Source organism: Eurosta solidaginis, chromosome 3 (assembly GCF_040869045.1).
Source record: "Eurosta solidaginis isolate ZX-2024a chromosome 3, ASM4086904v1, whole genome shotgun sequence".
In the NCBI taxonomy this organism is placed as follows: Eukaryota; Metazoa; Arthropoda; class Insecta; order Diptera; family Tephritidae; genus Eurosta; species Eurosta solidaginis.
The window spans coordinates 287,392,515-287,412,796 of NC_090321.1; the positions used below are offsets into that span (position 1 = coordinate 287,392,515).

The 20,282-nt window shown below is 38.7% G+C and overlaps 1 protein-coding gene across 1 annotated transcript in view; it reads right to left on the reverse strand.

The window, feature by feature from the left end:
* The window catches only part of LOC137245802 (uncharacterized), a 94,318-nt gene that overhangs the window by 54,496 nt on the left and 19,540 nt on the right, over positions 1–20,282 (reverse strand). The window lies entirely within an intron of this gene.

Below are 20,282 nucleotides of genomic sequence, written 5' to 3' on the forward strand. Positions count from 1 at the left end.
GGCAGCGAGCACAGTGGTTCAGGAGACGAAAAAAGTATAAATTTTAGAAATATAAAAACTTTTTTTTGTTCATATTTTTCCTGATAAGCTTATTGAATGGACCTTATTATAATATTTTTCTTCTTCAGGGTTCTTCAGCAGGGTTACAGCGAAATACTTATATAGCCAACCCATTTACAGTTTTTGGCGTAATTTTATTCAAAGCTGTTTAATAAAGCAGAACGGGATAAAACGAGATTTATTTACCATCTAACAAGACTTTACAGTAGAACGAAAGAATTCAATTGAATGAAAACGTTTAAGTTTCAGAATGTATTCAAAAAATATGGAGTTAACAGTTTCCACTTACCACCAAGAATGAAAATTGGCGTAACATAATAAAAAGGCGCTCAAGAGGGGCTATTACGGGTATTCGTATCGGGATACCTGGTACTTTTTGAACAAAATTTCTCCCCTCTACTCGGTACTAATTCCTGAACTGAACCCATAATTGAGGTTACCTGAACCAGTTTCTAACCTGATATGGTTAGTTCGGCAAATATCTGCACAGAATGGGCAAAGTTGAAAACATAAACCTCCACCGCTTTGGAGGATTGGACGCCAACCTTATTCGAACAGCGTAGGGGAGTAGAAGAGATACTTGGCGACCTATCCTTAATTTGTTGAGTCCTTCCAAAAATATTCATCCTCCCAGCAGATCTTTGCACCGGGACTCCGCCATATTCTCCAGCTCCGGGAAGGTGTCGAACACAATCCGGGGCCTGTACCTGATCCCTGTCCACAGAAATTGTTTTGATGCGTTTACCAGAAAAGAATCTTTTTAGGACGATCACACTCTTATCAGCGTGTCACGTGGTTGGTTGGTTACACCGGACTGCATGTTCTGGGCTAGACCCCAAAATCCGTCGTCATCGTAACTTTTACACATCTTTTGTGGCCCCTTGCTGTTCACGCTCAAATGCGTCCCGTAGTCTTCGCCTTAACGCCGCCCTCCCCCTAGTGCCCTCTAGCAGCTCCGCTGCTCAGCAAGCCACAACAAGTGCCCGCTGCTGCTCGCGCCCCACGGCGCCATCAGCTCTTACACCCGCTCCAACTCATAACTACAATCTCCGTAGCAGAGTAGGTAGCAATGTCGAGCATCAGGACTGCCCCCTTATTCTTCTCCCCCTCTTTCCAGCACTAGCACACGAATAGGTCAGAGAACTCAGACTCTTAGTCCATACCACCTTGTGCACGGTTTACCAGCACAGAATATATATATAGACATCTGGCCAATGCAGTTCCTACCTTAAACGGTGCCACTTTCCTAGATGTTCTGATCTCAGCGACGGCGACTCCCCGACGGGTTTCAACGCGACATGCTACCAGGCCGCAAACCCAACTACATCGGGTACTTCAATCCCAGGGCCACAACAGCTCTTGCGTCCTGGCCTCCCCACTTACCCCCAGAATGACGACGCATTCCCCGTTGCACTTCAGAATACTGCAGTTAAACTGTAATGGGTTAACTGGGATGATCTCCGTGATGCGACACAACATCTGCATTGCTGCGATTCAAGCTGATGGTAACATTGGCGTCCGACCACCTACCCATACTACTTTCGCTCGAGCGATCCACCGATTTCATGACTACTGAAAAACGCACTTTCATCAATTTTAAAAAAGGAAAGTGGGAAGATTACAAAACTTATACTGACAATCGTTATGCAGCCCTCCCTATCCCGACTGATGCTCGTCAAGGGGAACGTGCAAGGTCATTGAACCCGCCTCGGCTCGTTTTATTCCCGCCGGAAGAATTCAGGAAACTCCGCCTCATTTTAGCGAGAGAACGTGACCTTATAAGACAGCTCCATCTCGGCGACCCCAAATAAGGGATATAAATGAACGCATCAGATTGCTTGTGGGTGAACACAATCGGGCGAAATGGGAGGAGCATTTAAGTGGTTGTAACCTCTCTGCCGGTGTGGGTAAGCTTTGGTCCACCGTAAAGTCCCTATCGAATCCGTCTACGCACAATTACAAAATTTCCATCGCCTTTGGCGATAAAGTGCTGTCAGATGCGAAAAAATGCGCGAGCGCCTTTTGCTGACAATACATAATGCATTCTACGGTGGACAAAGTTAGACGTCTGGCCAGCAGACGCGCACATACACATAAATTCAGCGCGTACCCAATTACCATCGCCGCCAAAGAGGTTGAGGATGCCATCGGTCATGCTAAACCATCTAAAGCAGTGGGCCCAGACGGCATCGCCATGCCGCTGCTTAAAAGCCTAGGTAAAGAGGGTTTCAAATATTTATTTTGTCTTCAACCTGTCCCTTTCCACTTTTGTCATCCCCGAAAAATGGACAATGGCCACGGTGGTTCCGCCACTAAAGCATTGGAAACCAGCTAACATAGGAGATTCTTATCGCCCGATATCTCTCCTATCGCCAGTAGCCAAGACACTTGAAGCAATTCTGCTCCCATACTTCAAAGTAAATTTGCAAATAGCCTATCATCAGCATGGCTTTAGGAAACTACATAGCACAAACACCGCGCTAAATGCCATCAGCACCCAGATAAATTGCGGTTTAAATCAAAACCCCCACCATAGCACAGTACTCGTAGCGCTAGACCTATCAAAAGCTTTTGATACGGTCAACCATGGCTCGTTACTGCAAGACCTGGAAGGGGCTACCCTTCCCCCAAGTCGTAAAAGGTGGACCGCAAATTATATAGGTGGTCGGCAGGCATCGGTGCAATTTAGAAACGCACCATCCAAACCAAAAAGAATTAAACAAGGGGTGACACAGGGTGGTGTCCTATCCCCACTTTTGTTTAACTTCTACATATCTAAGCTACCTTCACCACCTGAAGGAGTTACAATCGTTTCCTACGCCGATGAGTGGCCACAGGTCCAGGCCCACAGACCGATGAGCTTTGCAACAAAATAAAGGGCTACCTCCCTGATCTCTACAGTTTGTTCGCCTCGCGAAACCTGCCATTATCACCGACTAAATCATCGGCGATCTTATTTACAACATGGACGTCCCAAATAACGACCATTTTGAACATCCACGTCAATGGCACTACGCTATCGACTGTCTTACACCCCAAAATCTTGGGTGGGACGTTTGACCAGGACCTACATTTTGGTGAGCACGCAGCCGCAATTGCACTGAAAATCCAGAGCCGCATTTAAATCCCCAAATCTCTTGCTGGCAGTACTTAGGGTAAAGATAAAGAAACGCTCATTACCACTTACAAAGCAATTGGCCAGCCGATTGCACGATACGCGTCCCGAAATGGTCGCCAAGCCTAAAGACTACTCATTGGAAGAAGCTACATGCCTGCCAAAATACCGCCCTCAGAACCGCCACGGGTTGTCTTCTTATGTCCCCAGAACACCATCTACATAATGAGGCGATAATACTCCCCATCAGGGAGAGAAATGAAATGCTAACCAAACAGTTCCTGTTGAATACCCAGAAACCTGGGCATCCCAACAGACATCTGATTGATGAGCCAACACCGCCCAGGGGCTTAATGAGTCACATCCGTAAGCATTATGAGAAAATACGGCACCTGAGAACACAGCCGTATAATACAAGCAGGTCCTCAGTGAACTCCACAAACATGCGTCGGGCCTCTATGCCAGGAATTTACCGGTGAATCCTGTACTCAAAGGACAATGCCCAAAACTAGCAGAAGATGAACGCACCCTAGGAAAACGCGAGTCACTCTAGCTCAACTTCGATCTGGATACGGTAACAGGTTAAACTCTTACCTATCCAGAATCAACCCCGACATACGAAACATATGTCCTGCTTGTAATGTGTCCCCACATGAAACCAACCATCTCTTCAATTACAATGCGGAACCAACGCCTCTAACACCGCTCTCACTATGGTCCATCCCTGTTAAAACTGCAAGTTTCCTTGGACTCGAGGATATTGTTGACAATTTGTGATCGGTCGCGCCTATTGGATGGGTGAAGCAGTGCTACAAAACAACAACAACAGGATTAACATGAGAATAGCCATAGAGTACGGGAATTGGGCGGACCGTGGAAGGTTCGATTTTAGTGAGTAGCCATTCATGGAAGAAGGGAGCCCTGCGCTCGGAGAGCTAAAATATCTCGGTCAGTGCATAAAGCATTTCTTCCTTCCATGAAATTCGAACAAAAAAAGCAGGGTATCACACCTGTGTAAAAGAGTGATCGAAACGTGAACGGATTGTGATGATACAGGGTGTCACAAATTCTTATAGTTTCTTTACGTACATTCTCTACAAGATCCACTTTTCTCCTCTTACGGCGCCTTTGGTTAGGCCAATGATAGGTATCTATACCATCAGGATATGCCAGCAATTTTTGCAGAGCGCGGTAGTCAAATGTAATAAATAAAAAAATATGTAAGGCGCGATAACCTCCGAAGAGATCTAAGGCCGAGCTTCTCGTCCAATTTGCGTCGTGCTCCTCCTGATTTTCCCTACAAATTGGCCGAACGGGACCTACGTGTTTATTGCCGACTCCGAACGGCATCTGCAAGCCAGATGAGTTTTCACTGAGAGCTTTTCATGGCAAAAATACACCCGGAGCGCTTGCCAAACACTGCCGAGGGGCGACCCCGCTTAGAAAAATTTTCTTCTAATTGAAAAACCTTATTTATAAAAGTTTGATGTTGCTTTGTCCGGGGTGCGAACCCAGGGCATACGGTATGGTAGGCGGAGCACGCTACCATCACACCACGGTGGCCGCCGAAGCCGTAGTCAAATGTGGGTAAGCGCAATACTAGATTTCATAGTTTCACAACTTCCGCTGTTTCAAATATAATGAATCATACGGGTAGGGATGTCTTTATCGCAACAACAAAGTTGTTCTGCAACTTTTATTATTATATATAGTCAGCACCTTTTCGAGCTTTCTTTATGTTGCCAAGGTTTATAGAGATATGGTCCCTCTGCGCATGCATTCCATGTTCCGAGTTTACTTGTGCTCTCAGATAGCAGCCCTTCGACGCCGAGCTTTCTTTCTTTTCTTGTTGTGATTTTTAGCCACCTATAACAAATGTATTTTTTACTTTTTCCCCTGTCCTGAAATATCAAGTTGTTATGGCAGGATTTGGTCCATTTTAGGCAGATTTTATTATAAATGTATCATCACTTATTCCACAAATGGGCTGATGTTATTTTCTTGTTTATTTCATTTAATGTTAGTCAAAAGCACAACTTGAGCATATTCTTAAGTGTTATTTATATGATTTTAACCTCAATGATCACATTTAAGATTTCACTAATAATAAAACATACTAAACAATGCTACGATAGAAAAGCAAGCCCATATGCCTATATCCTCTGAAATTATTTTAGGAAATTTTTTATTGAAATCCAATTAACGGTTTGGTTAGCTTGGGGGTAAAGTCGTTGATTGAAATCAGTCGTTCGCTGTTTGGGTTTTTATATTTTATTTTTTATAACAATATGAAAATTTTCAAATATGATTATAGCGCACTAAATATGAATAAAAAGCTCCGTAAGGGGTTTGATGAACCTCTCCGAGCCGTTTTAAACAACGCAAGGCTTCAGCCAAGGTTTCGTGCGGCATCTTTAACGTAATGCCGGAAAACATAGTTCTAGCAGTATACCTAAACAGCGATAGTACCATCTATTATAAAAGCATACAATTTCTGTCAAATGCTGATGATATTGATATCATTGGCCTTAACAAATGCGCCGAAAGTTTTGTCTTCACCGGACTGGACAAATAGGCAAAAAACTGGGTCTTTAGGAAAATGAGGACAAGAAGTATTTGCTGTCAGCCAGGAAATAATCGGCGCGCTCACGCCTTCTCAGAGACATCACTGTGGACGGAAATCGAAAATCTGGGAACCAGCATTAACAGCGAATCCAATGTCAGCCTAGATGTCAAACGTAAAATAACTCAGGCCAACAAGTGCTACTTTGGACTGCGCGTGCATTTCTGCCATAAAAAGGTTCTCAGTGAAAATTCATCTACCTTGCAGGTGCCGGTCGGAGTCGGCTATAAAAAATTAAAAGGAGCACGACGAAATTTGAAAAAGAAGCTCCGCCTAAATCCCCTTGGAGGTAAATCGGGCCAAGTATTAATTTTTATTTTGAGTAGTAGAAAAGTAGTTTTAAGGGGTACTCACTTACTTAACAGATTAAACGGTTACGTCGAACGAGACACCTAGGGAATACAAATCCTTTTCCATCTGGCCTTCCAGCGAAGTAGGGGCCGCCCTACTACTCTGCACCATTTTTCATTCGCATGAACTAGCCAGCGTAGCCGCTGTGTTTTAATTCGCTGGGCTATGTCGGTGCCTGCATAAAGCTCATACAGCCCATAGAGCTTTTCTCTCAAACACTCCCAGAGCCGCCACAGGACAGGTATGATATGTGACTTATAGAGCAAGAGTGATTCGTCGCTGCATTTCTAGACTGACGTTGCCGAAGGAGTACTACTTGGGTGTTTTTCGAATTTTTTGCGCTATTTTATGTGAACTCTGTGTGTGTTATTCTTTTTGAATACAATAAGGAATACAGATACCTCGAATGGTAGGGTTTATATTATTCTTAAATTTCACTTGTTAATTTTATACTTTGTTAATTTGAATATTTTATTTGTTTTATCGTATAAACTTTTATTCATGAAAATTTTGAATCATTCAAAAAAAGAAAATTTAAATAAAAATAATTTTAATGAAATTGATATTCAACAAATAAAATAAAAAATATTTTAAAGAAATCGTTTTTATCTTAACTATAATGGCGATCGTGCTTAAATGTACGTAATTAAGTTATAACGTTAGCTTAATGTGAAAATGTGCTAAGTCACTTTTTACGAATTTTACAGGAGACGAAAAAAACTGAATAATTTTTGAAATAACCTTTCTTTTCAAAACTGTGAATGAGGATACCTTAATTGCAATGCTTTTGAGTGTAGAAGCTTTGAAAAAGATAAATAAAAATCATGTATGCCAGCCCAGCAGCTATTTTAAGACTTAGCACAATTTCTTCACTCAAAACAAATTTTTTCTCCTGACTTAGCACTTTTTACTCAATATGTTTCCCCATCACTTCTACCCTTTAATGATTGAAATATAACACTAAAACTAAATATTTTACAAAAAATACTATTTATCTGCCAAACTATTTCTAACTATTGGCGGCAACCGTGGTGTGATGGTAGCGTGCTCCGCCTACCACACCGAATGCCCTGGGTTCACACCCCGGGCAAAGGAACATCAAAATTTTACAAATCAGGTTTTTCAATAAGAAGAAAATTTTTCTAAGCGGGATCGCCCATCGGCAGGGTTTGGAAAGCTCTCCGAGTGTATTTCTGCCATGAAAAGCTCTCAATGAAAACTCATCTGCCTCGCAGATGCCGTTCGGAGTCGGCATAAAACAAGTAGGTCCCGCCAATTTGTAGGAAAAATTAAAAAAACGAGCACGTCGTAAATTGGAAGAGAAGCTCGGCCTGAAACCTCTTCGGAGGTTATCGCGCCTTACATTTATTTATTTATTTTATTTCTAACGGTTCTGATCTGGACTTTTTTGCCGGATGGTGCGCAGACAACAATTTATTTTTAAATTCAAACAAATGCTGTGTTGCGTCTTATTCCATAAAGACAACTGCCACATACTTTATCTACAAACTAAATGCTAAATCCCTTAATCGTTGTCAAGAGAGTAAAGACTTTGGTGTAATTTTTGACTCCAAACTCACTTTTTCTAGTCACATTGATTTCGTTGTTTCAAAATTTGTTGCAATGGTTGGGTTGAGTAGACGTAATACCAGTGACTTTAAGGGCCCTATGACGTTGAAGGCACTTTATATATCCTTGGTCAGAAGTGGTGTTGGATATTGCTCAATAATATGGAATCCTTTCTATGAATATAACTCCTATAAAATTCAGAGAGTTCTAAAAATTTTTACAAAATTGCATTACCTATACTTCACTGGCCAGACGGCCTCCCATCATATACCAGCAGTCACAAATTGCTTGGTCTTAAGGCTCCGCATGACAGAAGAACTTTTATCTCACTCATGTTTGCCTATAATGTAATAAACGTTAGCACGAATTGCTCTGATTTATCTAATTTGTTGATTTCCACTCCGTGATCTTCGGCATAATAGATTATTTATCGAAATAACTCATAAAACGAATTATGCTATGAATGAACCTATAACTAGGACTATACATCTAGCAAATCGATTCAGTAGTGTTATTAATTTTAACAACAGCGTATATAAGTTTAAGCTTGAATTCTATTCTATTTTTAACTAGTCTGTAAGAAAGCATGTAGTTATCGACATGTGAGAATTGAAGTAGATTCTAGTGAGCGCAAAGCATTTAACATACACCAAAGGCATGTCTCAATTGGGTAAATCCAATTTCAAGGGGTTGCCAGCGCAATATATAGCTTCTCCAACCCAATTGTCAACTCACCTAACCGTGGCGAATCCTGTTTCATTGGCAGCCGAGGCTCTGGCGACCCCAAGTTCCTCATGGAACAAGGGGTGGGGAGGGCGGGATGGCCTAGAAGATTTAATGTGATCATATAAATCGTTCCCGAGCTAGTAGTACCTTAATAGTGCTTTGTTACCGGAACGTGCTGAATCTATATCCGGCAAAGGGCCATCGACATCGGTAACACTCCCTTTGACTTAGCAAATTTTTTTTTTACAGCTGACGAGTTAGCACATTTACACATCATTGCCCACAGCACGTAAAAATTAAAAATTTTTATATTTTTTTTTTGTGATCGATGTAATTTGAATTCAGTTTTAAAACTGCATTAAAATACAATTTTTTAAAAATTTTGTTTATTTGAAAAAAAATTATTAAAACTCGCATATATTCTGCATTAAATGATGGTAAGATGTAGCAATATTAATATAAAATCGATAATAATTGTTTAAAATATATTTTTATTTGTGACGATAGAAGGACGGATATTTCATGTGCAAATGTGATTCCTAAAGCATTACGTGAGGCTTCGTTGTGCTGGCTGAAAATTGCAACAACTGAGCCAAATGCACCTTTTCTCAATATCTTGACAATCACGTCGCCATGGACAACGGCGTGGGCAAAACTTGTGCTTTCCAGATGCTTCTCAGACCAACTCTGCGCTTTTCTTTGCTTTATATATCGCACCTAATGGATGGCTATATTGTCAGCATTTTCCCTAAGGAACCATTCGGGCAGTGACATCATTCCCGTCAATGATCCGGAAATTTTAAATGCATGACCTCAAATCATAGGTGTTAAAACGTTTTCCGTGGTCGGGCAGTATCCGAGTCATTTATGGTTGTTTGGTTGCTTGATATACCCCGTTAGTGTTTAATTCAAAAGCATTTGGTTAGGTCAATATACCTCCTGATATCCTTTATAGAGCATTTTGGTATCGCCCTTAAAGCATAATACTGACTTATGTTCGGGAACTAATGCTCCCTGGAACTAAGCTCTTGCAGGGTATATGGGTGACTGTTTCCTATCAACCGTCCTCACTACAGCTCTTACACTTAGCGTTGAAGGGGACTTCCATACTTTCCGTGTGTAGGCTAAACAGCCTGTGCCCTGTGGTTGTGGATGTGATCCTGAATATATCTTTTCTAGATATAATCAGTAGAAACTGTTATTTTCGAATCGTAATCAGAATAAATGTGTTTGTCGGTTTTATACGAGTCCGTAGTAACAAATTGCGGGTTTCTTGAGATTGGTAAGTATGTCACTATTGATGAATAAAGCTGATGGACCGTCAGCCTCAGAGATGTTTACCGATACACCGGTCTTTGATAGGTGGGCGCATTATATTACACTTACATACTAACCCGATTAATGTACAAGTCATCCACCCATGATGGTCATTCCAGGTGAATGGCTATCAGAAGCTTGTGTGGAGAGGATGGTATAACCTAGAAGGCTGAACTTGGCCACATCAATTCGTTTCCGAGCTACTTCTGCTAATACCTTAATGGCACTAACCGGATCTATATCCGGAAAAGGACTATCAAAACCGATAACGTTACCCAAAACCTTTGGGGAGTATCTTTTATCGTTAAGACAAAAGCAAAAACAATGTATGCTATGTAATGTAGATGAAATGTTGTTTAAAACAACGCTTTCTTCTGTACTGTCAGCGAAGGCTTGGATAGATGTGTAGTCTGGTGACCGATGATCCCTTTGGCTCCGAACCCCTGCCCACAGTTGACCTGAGCGTCGAATTGTAATGGTGGGTGACCAACATTGAATCTTCTCACAGCGGAAACTTATCAAGTTTGCGGGATAAATACTCAAATTCAGAAATTCAACTTACTATATCCAACGTAATTTATAAACCTGTCGTCTAGTTCGTCCTACTATTGTATGTTGTTAAATTTTTCCACCACTCCGCTGGAAGGACCAGGTGGAAAACGATTTAAACTCCCTTGGTGTGACCAATTGGCGCCGGTTGGCAGAGAGAAGGAGCGGCTGGCGCACCATGTTGGACGGCCATAACCGTTTAAACGGTTAAGCGCCAATTAAGTAAGTTATACTACAGGACAGGGGTAGACTGCTAATACCCCTTCAAAACTGTGGAGCTCACTGGAGCTAAGGGCGTTCGATGTGACAGCTGTCAAATCTTCCTCCACCTTCTATCATTACATTATGCATGTATGTATCTTATCTGGATGGATGACAAAATAACGCAGAAAATATAAAAGAGTAACTCATAGAGGAACATATCATTCAAATTTAATGCAACTTCAACTACTACAACTACCATTATATGCAACAACAAAATCATTTAGTATCACTTTCACGAAATTTAATTTTTTCATCAGACTTTAAAACTTCCCAAAATTTCCGTTGTATTTTTTGAGTCAAAGTACACGCAATAACAATTAACTTAAGTGCAACACCAAATCATATTGGAACAATTTATGCCAAACGATTTTCATATGCAACAATAACAAATTTAAAGCCATTGCAACATCTTTGAAGGTTTCTCGACAACGACAACTACAACAACAACAATCAATAATCTCAGACTTAAAGCCATTGCAACATCTTTGAAGATTCCTTGACAACAACAACAATCAATAATTAAAATTTTAATTGAAATTCACAGCAAGTTATTTAATCATAGTTTTTATTTATTTTAATATTTTATCAATATTTAACTTTTTAATTATTAAAAAAAAAAAAAATATTTTTTCTTTATTACCTTATTATTGGGTTGAATTTTTATTTATTCAATTAAATATTTTCAAATTTATTTTTACTTTTGTACACTTCTTCTCCAATTTGTTTTAAAATGTATCGATCACCGATACGTACACGAAATTTAACAACAACAGAAAATCAACACGAAGATATCCAACAACAAAACACAGATTTAAACATAACACCAAATATACAATCAAATACTTCAACACAAGATAAAAATAACTTTAGTCCACTTTAATTAAATCCATTAAATTACCTGAATTTTGGACAGAATGTCCTGAGGCATGGTTTTTATTAGTTGAAGGACAATTTCAATTAAACGGAATTTTAGATTACAATGTTAAATTTCAAAATGTTCTCATTGTTCTTCAACGAGAAACTATTTCCAAAATTATTGATATTATTAACCCACCCCTCTTATAAATAAATATAAAACTATTAAGAAAATATTAATTGAGAGATTTTCTCTTAGCGAAGAGAAAATATTAGAACAACTATTTTCAAATACAGAGTTAGGTGATCGATCTCCATCTGAACTTTTTAGATACATGAAGTCACTATCAATTTCCAAATCTATTGTTAGTCAAGAATTACTTTTTAAATTATGGATCAGAAAATTACCACAAGATATTCAAATACATTTAACTTCTAGTAATATTCAAAATATTACTGATACAATTTCTCTTGCAAACAAACTTTTTGATTTAATTAATAAACCACATTCTTCTAAAATTTCTTCAATAGCTAGCATTGAAAATAATGTTCTTACACAATGTGTAAAAACTTGAAGTGACTTAACTACAACAATTTTTCAAAATTTAAATCAAATTACTACCGATATTAATGAATTAAAAATTCGATCCAGATCTAGAGATAGAAATCGATCTAACTTTATAAATTTGTCTAGATCTGGAAGTTTTGATAATGATAATAATATATGTTGGTATCATCGAAAATTTAAATATAATGCTTTCAAATGTATTAAACCCTGTGATTTTAATTCAAATAAAAACAATACAAATTCAAATTTTAATTCTTTAAAGTAAACAAATCCGTTATGACTGTGGGTAATAATGAAGTTAATAGTCAAACATCCCACCGTCTATTCATATTTGATAAATTCAATAAATTAAACTTTTTAATTGATACAGGTGCTATAGTTTCAGTTATTCCTTCTTCAAAATTTAAAACATATAAACGTTTTTCTGACCTTAAACTGTCGGCAGCTAATGGATCTTGCATAGAAACTTTTGGAACAAAACTTTTGAAAATTGATTTAGGTCTTAGAAGAGATTTTGAATTCCCTTTCATTCTTACAGATGTTTCTACTCCCATTATTGGTGCAAATTTTTTAGAAAAATTCGGTATTTTGGTAGATATTAAAAATAAAGAAATTACAGATTTGAAAAAGTTTCTGGATCTTCTGGTTTTTGCGACATATTTTCTCTCAAGATTCCTATTTCTGAAAATAAATTTACAAATATTTCAAACGAATTTCCTCTTATTACATGTGAACTTAATTATACTGAAAAAGTACAACACAAAACAGTTTACCGAATATAAATTAAAGGAGTATCTCCTTTTTCTAAACCTCGTCTTCTAGATCCTATAAAATTAAAAATAACAAAAACTGAATTTGAATTTTTAGTCAAAACTGTTATATGTAGGCCTTCTAACTCTCACATCGCTTCTCCACTCCATCTGGTCCCTAAAAAGATCCAAATCACTGGAGACCTTGTGGAGATTACAGATGACTGAATTTTATAACAATACCAGATAGGTATCCCTTACCTCATATTCACCATCTTACCATAGATTTAAAAAACAAAAACATATTTTCAAAAATTTACCTCATTCGTGCAGAGTATATGTAGGGTTTATATTGTTCTTAAATTTCACTTGTTCATTTTGTAATTCGTTAATTTGTATATTTTATTTGTTTTATCGTATAAACTTTTGTTCAAGAAAATTTTGAATCATTCAAAAAAGAAAATTTAAATCATTGTGGATAAGTACAAGTGTGTTGACTTCTTTCTGACAGGCACTCGCTTAAATTAGCATAACGGGCAAATCTGGGTTGCCATTGTTGTTTCGGTTGAAAACGGTCAATTAGGGTTCTGGGCAGAGATGTAAAAGATTGAAACAGGGTTTATGTAGTCAAAAAAGTGTTGCTCCTGTTCCACAGCATTTTAATTTTATATCATGGCGAAAAGTGTTCAGTTCAGAGTTATTGATTTTCATTAAAAGTTTAATTTATTACGGAGGGTTACTCCTCTAAAGCATAGAAAATGTAGAGCTTTTCAAATTATTGTGAAAAACTTTTTAAACTCAACAACAAAGTATATCAGTAAAATATTTTCTAGGATTTCTGAAATTCTGTACCCAAGTTCATTATATTTTGTAATTCAAGAATCTGGTAGCGGCATTTTTAAATGAAAAAACAACAATGTTATTGCAAAAAAACGTATCTAATAGTCAAACCAATCAAACGTTCATTCATTCATATTTTTGCCTGCTCCTTTGGTTTGCTTCACCGTTTTATTTACGGGAGACTTTCACAGCGACAGAAACTAAGGCAGATTTACATAGACGCTTTGGTTGTGTTGCATCGATCTGAGGCCTTGGTAGGCCCATAATACAAAAATTAGACTCCTTGCTATTTTGTTCGCTTTGAAGCCATGAAAGAGTTGTAAATCCTCCTTTAAGAATTTCTCAACTTTTTGAGTCCCTTGACATTCAACAAACTTTGCTTAGCAAGAAATAGGAGCTGACATAAATTTAACCCTCGAGAACACGCGCTATGAGCATTTTGCTCAAGCAATTTTTAATTATGCGAAATTCCTATGTTCTATGGAATTCTGGCACTAGTTGTGGTGAGTACCTTCACTAGTAATTGTGCTTCGTACTTTGACGAGCATTTCTTTCGAGTAGTGCACGATCGGACGTGTATGGTAGCTGGTTTTTTTTTTTATTTCCTAGTGTTGGTGAAATTGAACGCAAACGTCCTCGTTGTGCAAAAGATACTTTACAACTTGCTTCATGGTTGGAAGAAATTTTAGATGATGATAGCTCGGATTATGATGAAAATTAATTATTTCCAGATAGTGATGGTGAAACCATACATAGTGACCACAACACTGACTCTGAACAATCCGCTGAGGATGAGGAGGATCAATAGGAGAAGGGAAGCGTTTGTGAGTATACTAAAACACCACGAGGTAGACGCAGTGTATATTGGAGAAAAGATAAGTGCACCAAATGGGCACTTGTTCAACCCCTTCGCAATGTTCGTACGAGCAGAGTAATATAATAACATACTTGCCAGAAGTTATAAATTATTTACAAACCAAATACAGGCAATTTAACTCAGAGTAGGACGTTTCTGAAGGTAATTGCCCTCGAGCTAATAAAGCCACATATTTCTAATCGGCAGGCCATAAAAACTTTACCTCCTGATTTAAGGAATACTATGGATACTATGGCATTGTACCATCAAAAGAACCTAAAAACCAACACCTACAACCTGGCTTTTGCGAGCTTTGGCCCAGAAGTAAAAACAGACGTTCGAAAAACGGCTGCATTTTATGTGGAAAATTACTTTGCACGGAACACGTTAAGTATATGTGCCCATCTTGCTTCGAAAGTAACGTTAATGGCAATCTTACCGAAGATTGGTTTTGTATTTTATTTATTTATTTTGTTACAAGGGTTTTTTTTTAATATTGTAACGAAATTTGCTTGCAAATCCTCTTATTTGCAACCCTCTGCTAAGTTCGTATCGCTAAACTGTTGAATAAATAACTCCAATATTGAATAATTGAAAAATGGCTTTTATTACAGTACTTCACAATACACTTATACTTTGCAACGAATAGCAAGCTTAATAACGAAACTGATTGATAGCTCAAATGAAACTCTACTATTCAAAATAAATCTGCTATAGCTCGCTAGATAGCGCTTAATCGAAATCTCAAATCAAACTGAATTACTTCTTACTCGCCTGCCCCGCTTTTATAGTTTACGCTGCATACTTCTAGGCTCTTCGATTTCCAGAAGTTATTAGTTAGTTCGGCTACAAAATCGCCAGCCACAACTACGTGCACAAATTATTGCTCTCTCTTGTGACAACTCAAATAAGATATATGCATGTGTTTGTGCATTGCCGCTCCGCTGCTCGTATACGTACATATGTGTAGACGCAATTATTTATTCGTTTATGTAGACACATAATGATTGAATTATTGATGTGCATTCACGTCACTGGTTAGCATCGGCTTAGAGACGATAGCATCGCTCAGTGCTGCTAACATTCGTTACACTGCCCTCCACCTAAGTCTGATCGTCCCGATCAGATAAATCTCTCGATCTAAACGCCGCTAGCTTCTCCAAATGAACCACCTTTCTATTTCGTGGTTTCCCAATGGTTTGTATGCGGTAGATGGAATTACTGATCTTCTTCACAACCTTGTACGGGCCTTCCCAAATGCACCGAATTTTGGCTGGAACACCTTTCCGCCGGTGAGGGTTGTTTAACAGTACCAAATCTCCCTCCAAGAACCCTTCCGAATTATTGTTCTCATTGTACCTGCGTTTGGTCTTACTACTCATTATCCTTAGTCGTTTCCTCGCACTCTGTTGTTTGACCAATGAACCACTTCGCAGAGCTTGCGCTTGACGGATTGGCTTGACAGTATCGTTCCGCCGTTTCCCAACAGAAGTGCGCGATGGCTTGAAACCACCCTTGCATGCTTCCTGCAAAATTCTTGCAGTCGTTTTGTGGCGTCCATTAGGGTTTGTCAATGCCGGTGTTTTTCTCGCAGGTACTTTTGGTTTCGCTTTGTTTGGCCCATTCGTTTCATCAACCTTTACCTTTGACTTTCGTGGCCTTTGTCGACTTTTCTCCACCAGTACTCGATTACTGCTGAAACCTTTCTCCAAACTAAAGTTAAGTGGTATGTCCTGGTTCTTATAGCGCATAATTTTTCTCCGCATATCGATCCTGACGTCATGGTCAACCAAGAAGTCCACTCCCAATATGACTTCATCAACGATCTCCGCCACAACGAATTTGTGTAGAACCATGAATTTCCAATTAATACCTCACATACCACTTCGCCTTGGACTTGATTATACTCGCCTGTGACCGTACGCAACCTTGCTCCAGGTAACGACTTTACTCTCCTGTAGACCAAATCAGATCGAATCAAGGAATGAGATGCCCCCGTATCTACAGTCAGTACACGCTCTTTACCATCCACATTCCCTCTGATGGTAAGACTGCTTGATTTCCTTCCAATCTGCGACACAGATATCACAGGACATTCAATAGCCGGGGCAAGTTTTCGTTCTTTACATCCGACACGTTCTTGCTCATTTCCGCCAGCTTTGCGTTTACGGCTACCCACATTGTTGGAACTATTAGGACCGGTGCTGCAATGCCGTGCAATATGACCTGGGTTGCCGCACTTGAAACATTTCATAACTCCGGCATTTTGTGATCCCTTCAGAGCTTCCAAAATTGTATCTACCCACTCTGGCCTTTCTACTTCCACACGATGAGCTTTGTATGCTGGTTTACTCAATAATGACGCCTTTCCTGAGTCAATGCATGGGATACCGTTTCAGAAAATGTTTGCTTTGGGTTCGCGTATGTGGCTCGCTTCGTTTCGACGTCCCGTATGCCATTTATAAAGCTCTGAATCTTCACTCTTTCCGTGTATTCCACGGGTGCATCCGCATTTGCAAGATGAGCCAATCTTTCAATGTCAGAAGCAAACTCCTGCAAAGTCTCGTTAGCTTTTTGGTAGCGGTTTTGCAATTCTATTTGAAATATCTGTTTCCTGTGTTCGCTTCCGTATCGCCGTTCTACAGCAGCCCTCAATGCGTCATAACTGTTCCGTTCGTACTCTGGAATAGTCTGTAAGATTTCGGCAGCTGGTCCTTTCAATGCTACGAAGAGCGCGGCAACTTTATCTTCCACATTCCAGTTGTTCACTGCTGCGGTCTTCTCAAACTGTAGCTTAAAGACCTGGAAAGGAACAGAACCGTCAAAGGATGGTGTTTTTACCTTTGGATTACTCGCTGAAACTGCTGGACGATTTAATTGTAACTGCTCCATACGACCCTTCAAATCATCGACTTCTGCCTGAAATTGAGCGATTTTTGCATCCTGCGCTTCCAGCTTTGATGTTACCCTTGCTTCCTGTGCTTCTAACTGTGAAGACATTTGTGCCACCTTTAATGATAAGCGCTCTTCTTGTTCTTCCATCTTTGATGTTATGCGTGTCTCCTGCGATTCCAGTTGGGATGCCATATATGTCTTCTGTTCTTCCAATTGCGTTTCCATCTTGGATGTTATACGGGTTTCCTGCGACTCCAGTTGGGATACCATATACGTCTTCTGTTCTTCAAGTTGTGAAGAAATTTTTGTTTCCTGTGCTTCAATCTTCGATATTATTCGGTTCTCCTGCGATTCCATATATGTTTACTGTTCTGCCAGTTGAGATGACACTGTCGATGTTTGAGCAGATATTGCAGCTAAAATCATGTTCAAGTCTGTACTGGTAACCGTCTGCGATGTTTCGTTTTTCTCTTCAATTTTTGTTGTCTCCTCGCTATCAAGATGAAAGACATGCTCTTCCACATCAATTCCTTCTGCTTCCATTGCCTCTCGTAGCCGTGCCTGAAGTTCAAGTTCAACGCCGCTTGTATTCAATCCACGGGTCTCCAACTCCTTCTTTAGTTGCTGGATCTTCAATTCACTGAACTTTGCCATGTCCTTGTAGTCCTTTGGAATTTATTCAACAATTCCTCTTCTGACACCAATTGTAACGAAATTTGCTTGCAAATCCTCTTATTTGCAACCCTCTGCTAAGTTCGTATCGCTAAACTGTTGAATAAATAACTCCAATATTGAATAATTGAAAAATGGCCTTTATTACAGTATTTCACAATACACTTATACTTTGCAACGAATAGCAAGCTTAATAACCAAACTGATTGATAGCTCAAATGAAACTCTACTATTCAAAATAATTCTGCTATAGCTCGCTAGATAGCGCTTAATCGCAATCTCAAATCAAACTGAATTACTTCTTACTCGCCTGCCCCGCTTTTATAGTTTACGCTGCATACTTCTAGGCTCTTCGATTTCCAGAAGTTATTAGTTAGTTCGGCTACAAAATCGCCAGCCACAACTACGTGCACAAATTATTGCTCTCTCTTGTGACAACTCAAATAAGATATATGCATGTGTTTGTGCATTGCCGCTCCGCTGCTCGTATACGTACATATGTGTAGACGCAATTATTTATTCGTTTATGTAGATACATAATGATTGAATTATTGATGTGCATTCACGTCACTGGTTAGCATCGGCTTAGAGACGATAGCATCGCTCAGTGCTGCTAACATTCGTTACAATATACTAAAGTATGAATGTAAAAATTTTGGTTATGTTTTGATTGAATGAATTTATATAATTTTACAGTTTGAATTTCTTAAAAAAAAACATAATTGCAAAAAAATTAATTGGTATTATAACTATGTTAAAAAAGAAATGTTTAAAAATCGTAATCCATTAAAAGGTTACATTCTAACATGAAGTGAGCAAAATGTTCATGCGCGAGAATCCGTGCTATCTTACGAGGCGCGTGTTCTCGAGGGTTAACTCATCTGTCGAGCATCGGAAGCATTGCAATATTTAAATAAACGCTTGATGACGCCATACGAAAAACAATGAAACGCCTTGTGTTATCTTTGCTTTGAAGATATCAAAGCATTTATAAAATTTTGCCCTTATGCATTTATGTAAACAGCGATATAAGTACAATTTTTCCTGAGGGAAACTTGTTACACGTGTGGCGCTTTGTATTTTGTTACGTTTCTCTAGACTTGTTTGGCTCTAATTTAAGCAAATTTTGCTTCCCGCATGTTTCCGTATTGTTGGAGGGTACAAATCTTTTATTATTTATATTTCCGCGAAAATATATGCTACTATTTCAGCTAAAAAAAATACTACAAAGTTTTATTAAACTATCAAATGCAACTCAGCGTAAAGTAGTCTTACGTACTAAAAATGCAACTCTAGACCTGAGCTTCGCATCAGGTGAGTGAGGCTGTTTGTAATTTTAACGTGTATCGCTTAGTTGACACACTTGGTATCGTACACAATGATTTAAATAAAAATAAATAATTTTAATGAAATTGATATTCAACAAATAAAATAAAAATTACAAACGGCGATGGTTACTAGGACATGTTTCTGAATTTCACTTCTTCATCAGCTAGCTTTTCGGGAGCTGAGCGTTGAACTCGAATCTCCAACATTCATATCAGAGCAAGCCTTTTTAGCTGCTAAGCCATATGAATGTCCCGTTGTTCGCTGTACAATTGGTCTCTAAGAGTTGCCTTTTTGTTTATATTCCTTTTGATCACCATGTAGGCACATACACTCTGTATGTAGTTTATTCCTAATGGTGTGGATATGATTTTTAGGCGCGCTTTTTGAAAGCTTAGTAACATTTGTTCGGATTTTTACAGTATTTATTTTTAATACTTCCGCTGTTACTATTATATCAATATGATCATATGTATTTAATTAGCGAGCTTTGCGCATATTGCATATTGCATATGAGCAAAGCTCGCTAATTAAATACATATGATCATATTGATATAATAGTAACAGCGGAAGTATTAAAAATAAATACTGTAAAAATCCGAACAAATGTTACTAAGCTTTCAAAAAGCGCGCCTAAAAATCCTATCCACACCATTAGGAATAAACTACATACAGAGTGTATGTGCCTACATGGTGATCAAAAGGAATATAAACAAAAAGGCAACTCTTAGAGACCAATTGTACAGCGAACAACGGGACATTCATATGGCTTAGCAGCTAAAAGGCTTGCTCTGATATGAATGTTGGAGATTCGAGTTCAACGCTCAGCTCCCGAAAAGCTAGCTGATGAAGAAGTGAAATTCAGAAACATGTCCTAGTAACCATCGCCGTTTGTAAACTTACAATTTTTCTCTAATATCAATTACAAAAACCATTGTATAAAGCAA